General features: G+C 33.2%; 1 long non-coding RNA gene across 2 annotated transcripts; it reads right to left on the reverse strand.

The window, feature by feature from the left end:
* Positions 1-751: 751 nt before the first annotated feature.
* LOC128788892 (uncharacterized) lies at positions 752-6,468 on the reverse strand. Of its 2 annotated transcripts, none has more exons than XR_008431239.1 (4): positions 6,382-6,468; positions 5,782-5,909; positions 4,545-4,655; positions 752-859 (listed from the first exon to the last, which is right to left on the reverse strand). It is a non-coding gene; the product is annotated as an uncharacterized LOC128788892 (long non-coding RNA). The 2 variants fall into 2 exon arrangements; XR_008431238.1 differs by having other exon boundaries at positions 6,329-6,414.
* Between the last annotated feature and the right edge of the window lie 2,348 nt (positions 6,469-8,816).

Genomic DNA, 8,816 nt, shown 5'->3' on the forward strand with positions numbered 1-8,816 from the left:
TACACAACCAATTTCATGTCTGCATATTTTTCCATTTAATTAAAAAATAGCTTAAGACCTTTGTTACAGTATGTGACATCAAGTTAATATAGTAAAACAGAATGTAATTAAGTAGCACATCTGTCCAAAAAAACTTCACAGCTTGAGTTTTGTTGATTAAGTTAATTTAATTAAGAATTTTTTGTAGGGCTAAGGTAAATCTACCTTATAAATACCAAGCACTTTGAATTAAAGTTCGTACAGTATTTCAAACCCATTGTCTTAAACCACATTACTTTAGGATTTTAAAATATTTGTGTACCAGTAAGTACATATACTCATACTGGCACGTGTAGGTTCCAGAATTAAACAACATGTGACTTTAAAAATGAGACTTCTCAATTCTCAGTTCATATTTTTCTTTCTCTTTTATAATAAGCAAATTTTACACATCAGAAAGGAATGCAACAAACTTATTAAACAACACTTTTAAGCCCTCAATGAGGCAGATGATCTGTCAAATAAGTCATGTGGTAGTTATAAAAATGTGGGCAATTAACAGCAGACAAAATATTCACTGCTGCATTGCTGATGCATTAAAAACTCCTTTGAAATTTATGGAGAAACATGGCAGGAGACTACCTACTTCAGCCTAAAGCTACTTTGCAAGAGTAATAGAAATGTTCTCCTATGAGCATTTAAAGCAAAACTACAGCAAAGTGATAGAGGCTTAGACTGATGACAATAGATATGGAAACATGATTTACCTAGAAAACTTAATCAGAAAAACAGGAATGGATTCTCCATTCAATTATCAGCTTTGAGAGAAGGTATCATCCTTGGTGTCTCTCTTGCTCCTTTCTTGGGCACAGACTTCAGACTAAAGAAGAAAAAGAAACAAGAGGGATTTCCTTCATATGCATATGAATCACCAAAAAATATTGTGGCTTCCTAAAATAGAGTGTATTGGTGGCTATGAACACTTAGCAGACTTCTATAACTGAGTTAATAATATTAAGCAGCACACTAATTAGCAGATTAAACCCAGAACTTGTAAGGCCAGGTTTGCCTGACCTATTTGAGACTACACCTCTACTTTATGATAGAATGAATTTGGCCTAGCTGCCCCTGCCTGTCCTCACTGATTTGCATAATGAAATACATCTCAGTCAGATGAGTCAAGTTCCTAGAGAAACGGCTTAACGTAGCTTTTGAGAAGACAGCAGATTATATGTCAGCAGCTCTTTTCATGTTTTTGTTATTAACATCTCTGCCTAAAATATAGTGTTACATTGGAAAATTTGAAGAAAAAACACTTTTTAAAGGCTTCTTCTCCATGGTTTTCTACCATTCCAATGAATTGACTTCAGTGAAGTCATCTCAGTCTTCAGAGGGTGATAAAGCAATTAGGTCCATTTTTTTCCTGCTGACTGCTCTCCAGCTTCTAAGGACTCTGGACAAAAGATATTATTGTTAAAATGTCAGCACTCTTTCCCTTCAACTCTGATGCAAGACTTCACAGTACACTTCTGATCTTTCCTTCCTTACCCCCTGAAGCAAAATTAGGATGCATCTATCCAACAGTTGACTATCTCATTTTAAAAGAACTGGATTGGTAAGTTAAGGTGTGAGGTAACAGTTGTAAAGATACAAAACTGTTTGCATATGGTTTCTGTACAGAATGTAGAGCACAACTGTGACCCAAATCGATTGAAGGATTTACTGTCTCTGCTTGCGCTACAAGTCTCCAGGCCTTTCCTAGTAAAATTTTAACTAGCATTTTTTTTTCTCCCTAGCTATTGTCTAGTTCATTGACTTCTGAAACACTGCTGACCTTCACACTTTCTCACATATCAGCTTGTATGACATTTAACTGATCAGACTGAAAACAGTATTGATACTGTGCTCTACAGATTCATGGGCCAGCACTGACTGTGACCCCAGTGATTATCCATAGTCAGATCACAATGCAGAATCAGTGATTTGCCTCTTTTTGTTCTCGCATTCACTCGGGCAAGCAACATAGTCCTATGACCTATTTTTGCTTGTAATGCAAAAACAATCAAGATGACTCAAAGTGAAAACACTAAAGTAACAAAACTTCTTGTTTCAATAAACATCCACATTCCTTTCCAATGTATGTGTTACTGAAATTTGAAGAATAGAAAAGTAGATAAAATGTGGCTTTGATTAAAACCAATATTTGTTAAGTTTTTATAGTTTGGTTATGAAGAACGTACGTAATCAATAAGTTCCAGAGCATTGGTTAGTTATTAAATTCATTCAGAAAAAAAAAAACAAACAAAAAAACCCCAAAAAAACCAAACAAAAAAAAACACCCCAGGAATATTAATCATGACTTGGGAAGAAATCTAATTTTTTTGCCAGAAAACGAATTTTTAACATTATGGATTTGGTTTGTGGTAGTGTTCTTGTTAATGAGAGATTCAAATTAATTTCAGCTGATGCCAGGGAAAGAACATGTTCAGCATTGTTGGGTCATACATATGTGAGGAATATCACTGCTGTTTTATTAGACTGTGAAATTACTACTCACTCTTACAGAATAATAAAAAATGTATTATGGAAAGGGTCTTTATGCAATTTCTGGCTATAAATGATAGATGTGTTTTGTACTTGAGGCGGTAATATTTGCTCTAAATGTATACCATATAGCACTTCAATTTGAAATGAGGGAATAGTCTACACAAACTCAAAACCATATGCTAAGGCTAATGCCCTGTGGAATTTACAAGCAGACTTTTAGTATAATTATTAGACTTTTAGTATAATTATTACTACATAACAGCATTATGTAGAAGGAAGCAATGGATGACAGGATTTGAAGTACTGTAATCTAACTTAGATATAGAATTCTAATTATTGATTGTTTTTTGATCTAATATGGAAGTAAAGGTTGTTCAGAGAAGAGATATTTTAATTACTTCAATTTGTCTAACCATTTCTTAAGAGAGAGTCACAATATTGCTTCATTTCACAAAAACAAAAGAAAAAGAATTTAGTTTCACCTGGGGAAATAAACCTGTGGAAACACAATGTAAAGAAGATTTTATTATCTTCAGTATACGCAATATCCTGTATTACAAAGAAAATGGAGTAACCTTTTGATAATTATAAAGTACTAAAATTTGTATTTCTGTTAGTGTAAAGGAATAAAGTAAGTATTGTATATTTTAATATTCAGGATGTACAAATTGCTAAAATTACAATATTATTTTTCAAATTTTACTGGGAAGATATGGAAAAACAGGATAATGTTTTAACATTTTTTTAGTTTCAATGAAATTAAAATTTAATAAAGCATAAGTACTTAATGAATGACCACTTGTATCTCAAAACCACTCATTAGCTTTATTACACTCAGATATTACAGGATAAGGAAAGTTGCTCTAGCCAAATTTCTTTATTTATGCAAAATTTTTATCTTCAGAGATCATAGAAAAGCTGGTTTAAAGTTTTTATAAAAAATGTATACAATTTCTGTTTTAAATAAAATGTTATGGATTAAATAAACAAATCTCACAGAAATGTTCATGTCCTTCTGCTCTATTTATTAAGATTTTTATTTCAGATCATTGCTTTCCTTCATTCAGTTATAGTCAAAACCCCCCACTGCTAAAGTACAGAGACATAGATGCTAAAAATGGTAAATGGAATAACCTCAAGCACCTACTGGTGCTTTGTGTTATGTGGACCTACTCTCTGAAAGGTTAGATGATGACATATATATATATATATATATATATATATATATATACATACATATATAGAAAATATCCATCATAAGCCAGCCTGTGTTCTTCTTTCTATGACCTGAATTACATCAATGGGAAATTTTTGTGAACAGAAGGTTGTGTCAATATATATTAAAAAAAACCAAAACAAAACAAAACAAAAAACTAACCAACCAACCAAACAAACAAACAAAAAAAAAGTGAAAAACCAAAATGTTAATCTCAGTGGAAAGTGCCTTATTTTTAATTTGGTGACTAAATTTGACAAATCTGAATTAAGGGTGTAATTTTGAAATTAACCTACTCATTTTCTTCCCTAATATTACTTAACTATAGAGTCTGAAACACATTGATTTCTGGATATCATTTAGTTATTATTAGGGCTAATTTTGGTTTTAAATTTAGATTAAGCAACAGTTGCTTACTAAGAGTTCCAAGCTTTCCTTGAAAAACACAATCCACACCCAGAAATCTTTTTAAAAGACCTTTGTTACAAGCCAGAAACACTGAGGGCCAAACCCTAAATAATTTATACAGCTATTAAGATTAAACAGCAAAAACCAAAAAAAAAAAAAAAAGTTTAGTGGGTGAAGGACAATAGACGTAAGAACATCCAATAAACCAAAGCAAATACAATACAGAGCAAAAAGGGAACCATGAAAGTTCAAGGTTCACTTAGAAAATAATTCAATAAATTTAATTATTTTCCTGACCCTGTGGACGTACTGTCATCTTACATGTAATACCTTTCCGCTACAATTCCATTTGGTAACAGTATTTGATATCCATTCACACCACTAACCAGCTCACCTTTTTCTTCTTTTTATTTTTTTTTTCCTTTTCTCCCAAGAACCATAGGTAGAAGGCTTGCTTTCTACTTCTGGACTTTTTTTTCTGCAGATTTTTTTCCCTAGAAAGCCACTAATGAAAGTTAAACCAAAACAAAAGTTGTGCGGATGTCTGTATATTATTAAAATTTGGTTAGAAAAATTTCAATGAACTACTCAGACTTAAATTTGAGGCCTAGCTTAATGTACTGAAATGTTTCTTTAAAAATACTTATTTAGAGGATTAATTAAAAAAAAGCTTCCTTCCCACCAGATTAAACCATATATCTGAATAGTCTGGATATCCTGTGGAGCTATTTGTGTACTAGTTAGCAGTGACTGACAGGGCTACCTAATGTGTCAATGTGTCTCTTGTTTTGGTTTATCAGATAACTGGTGAAATGTAACACTGATGGTGTCAGATTCCTATTTAAAATATTGTTGGATAAACAAAAACTGCGTAGGGTTGTTTGGGATTTCTCACTCATTTGAATTCTTAAATTGTCCTTTCTTGTAATGTCCCTGTTTCTAATTAACAGCATTTAAGAGGGGCTTAACTTCCTTTTGCCTTACTGAACAAACCATATCCAGTTTTATGTGAAAGAGCTTTCTACTATTCTTATGATTTATGCCACAGAAAAACACAAATAAAAGCATATTTTTTCCTTTCTTCCAGGCTTAGGTTGATAGAAATTATTTGTATGTGAACCCTGATAGAAATTATTTGTATATGAAAACCATTTTATTCTGTGTAGAATGAAGTTTATACTGTGGAAAGATGTTTTTGGTAGCACAGAATAATTCAAAGTCTTCTTCTTGATAACTCAAATAGTTATACTGACTGAAAATGCCAGCATATATTGGGAATTCTCAGTTTTAACTCTACACAACTAGGAGGGTTTACAAATTAGTTCATTTTACTAATGAACTTAGTTCACCCTACATTAGATAAAAGCAAGATAAATAACCCAAAGAAACATGACCTTAGATTAGCTACTCCAGATATCCAGCCTTAGTAGATAATAAGAAACATGAAGTCCCAGAGAACTTCCATCTGAGAAATGTCTTTCCAAGCCCTTGTTATTTAGGCAACAGCTTGTGACATGTTCTTCATAATTTATAATTTATGTCATTATTAAAATATAATATTTAGTATGTCCAATATAGTACTAAACTTGTACTTCTGTCAGAATAAGGAATTAATCTCCAAATTTACTCACACACAAAATTCTTTTTCAAGAGATCACTTAAGTTTATGGAGGAGTAAGATTCAAGACTACTGAAAGTTACTAATATTATCAGACTTCCCTCTGTTGCTTTGTCAGTTCCTCAATTTCCATCAATTATCCTGCATTAAAAATACAATGAAAAGCCTTAATTAATACAGAAATGGAAAGTGACAGATATAATATCTTCTATTTTGAATTACTGAAAGTTTACTTCCATGCAATTTAAATAGATTAAATAAATTATTAACAATCTAATACTTTAAACTATATTTACCCAACAATAATGAAATATATAGAAGTTATAGAAAGGTGAAGTGCTTTCTGCTCAAATCAACAATCTGGTGACCTTAAAAAAAAATCTACAATTTCCATTCATTTGCATTATCTTCTCATGAATTCTGAATCTGAATATAATTAAAGTATGACTCTAGAATGTAATGCAAAGTGACATGATTTGAAAAGCAATCCCTTTGTATTGTAAATACTGCAATGGTTAACATGCTGATGAATGAAATAAAGAAAGAGGACTACTGCTGACCTATTGCACACAGACGAGGTGGAGTTAGGATTAGTTTTCTGAAGAAAACTTACTGAATTCATGTAGCATGCTTACTACAAATTCACAGTTCCATTTTTCTTATGAGTCAAGCCATTGACTGACATTCATCTGGAATTTCATGTGTTCCAAAGTGATGGTGACATGTTCCCTCTCCTTTTGTGATGTAGGAGAAACAATGGGTCACCTTTATCAAAGCGGGTAAAATCCTTACATTGAACATCTTAGAGGACTCAGTTCAAAGTACTTGAATAATACCTGGTACATCAACTTGAATCTTTCACGACAGAACGAATCTTTCACGAATCTTTCATAACAGAGACTGTGCCCTTAGCTAACTGGTAGCATTTCTTCACTTTGCAAGTTTCCTCACTCTGAAAAAATGCTATTTCAGTTAAGCAATAAAGGTTATCATGGGAATCTTTTACTTGGGAAAAGTATCAGCTTCAGATAGATGCATTTATACCATTCATGAGCTATTTTATTTTTCTCTTACTTGCATGGCCATCAGATGTGAGTAACTGTTGTGGGTCATCACTGTTAGGCAGATAAGCTCCATGCAGCCACTTGCTCATGTTCCCCACAGTGATATGGAAGAGAGAATTGGAATGGCAGAAGGAGAAAATTCATCGGTTGAGACAAAGACAGTTTAATACATAAAGCAAAAGCTGCATCCAAAAGTAAAACAAAATAAGGAATTCGCCCACCACCTTCACCAACAGGGAGATGTTCAGCCACCTCCAGGAAAACAAGGTTCCATCATGCCTAATTGTTTCCTGGGAAAACAGACGCTGTAATTCTTTCATTCCCTCCTCTTTCTCTCAGCTTTTATTGCTAGGCACAACATCATGTGGATTGAGTATCCCTATAGTCAGCTGTCCTGGCCGTGTCTCCTCCTAACCCCTTGTGCACACCCAGCCTCCTCGTTGGTGGGGTGGTGTGATGGGCAGGAAAGGCCTTGATGCTTTGTGAGCACTGCTCAGCAGCACTTGAAACAGTGGTGTGCTATCTACTCTGTTTGCAAAAAATCCTGAACATATACAATGTGTGCTGCTATGAAGAAAATTAACTATCTCCCAAATATAACTTGTACAATAACAAAATGGCATCACAGGAGATAATTCTCTGGGTAAAAGAAATAATAATTCTTGCAAAGTTAAGATAAAAACCAGAAAAAACTTCCAGAGGTCTATGAAGAGTTCTCTAAAATACTTCAAAACTAATCTGCATCAGGCAGAAGCAGACCCAGTGTACCAAATAGTGACGACAACATAAGTTAATACGCTCCTCATGCAACATAAATTATGGAACATAATCCAAAGATTAAAGTATTCTCTGCTGTCCTCTATTAAATTATAGGAGCTTGGGAAGAAAAAGCAAATAAAGCATGACTTCAAAAGAGAAGCCGATGTCCAAGAGAGGAAAAAATAATTTTCTAAATATGTAGGAAGGAAATTTTGGGCACATTAAGTCAGTCATACCATTTTCTCACCTACCAACATATCCCTTCCCATAGTAGAGCTTTGATCTATTTTAGTTTTTCCTTCTTTTTATGAGTTATCTAAATAAACTGAGAACTGATTAGCTGAGGGATAAGAGGTACTCAAAAGTGTTGATAATTTTCTGGATTGCCTAAGGCAGAGTGGGGAAGCAATTTTCAAAAGTGAGAATTATGTCCATGTTATTAATGTAGTCAATATTTATATGGATTAGCTGAGCAGGAAGAAAGTTTAAAAAAATTTCTCTTACAGAGAAATCAGTAAACTGTAAAATTTCCATGAGAGAACATGAGTGAAATCAAGTCACTCATGTTCTGGAAATGTTGCACTGGCTGAGATGAACAATTGTGGTGACATAAGAACATAGTAACTGAATTCTTTCATGTTCTGAAAACTCAAATCCCTGATTTGTGGATTTAGCTTCAAAATTTCACTTTCTAAGCTCTAACTCTTTGAGATTTCCTGTAATACCAAATGAAATTAAGAAAAAATAACAGCACAGAAAGGCTTTAAGAACTTTACTAATTATCTCTCTGTAAGTTTGAAGTCACATCGGCAGTACTGTTGTTTACTTTGTGATACTTTTGGTGAGACAAATATTAGACAAGTCTAGGAATCTGAGTGACTATAGAGCCTGAACACAGGACCAACTACTGGTGACAGACTCTCCATGGCTCATATGTGTAAGACTAAACTGGTTTGCAGTGAAACTCATTACTCCAGGCTTTGGAAAACAAAAAAAAAAAAAAAAAAGGTTTATAATAAAACTAGTCTGGTTTTATATTCAAGAAAAATTATATGTACAACAGGAAATTGTGAATAGCGGTTAGTAGTAACTGTTTTCATGTAATTTCCTTCTCAAGCTTCCAATCAGCTACAATGTATGTCTTTCCATGCTCAAGGAGCTGTCTTTTTAACACTTCTACACATCAATAGCAATAGCATGGCCAAGATATGGAAACTTATAATCC

Source organism: Vidua chalybeata, chromosome 5, assembly GCF_026979565.1.
Source record: "Vidua chalybeata isolate OUT-0048 chromosome 5, bVidCha1 merged haplotype, whole genome shotgun sequence".
In the NCBI taxonomy this organism is placed as follows: Eukaryota; Metazoa; Chordata; class Aves; order Passeriformes; family Viduidae; genus Vidua; species Vidua chalybeata.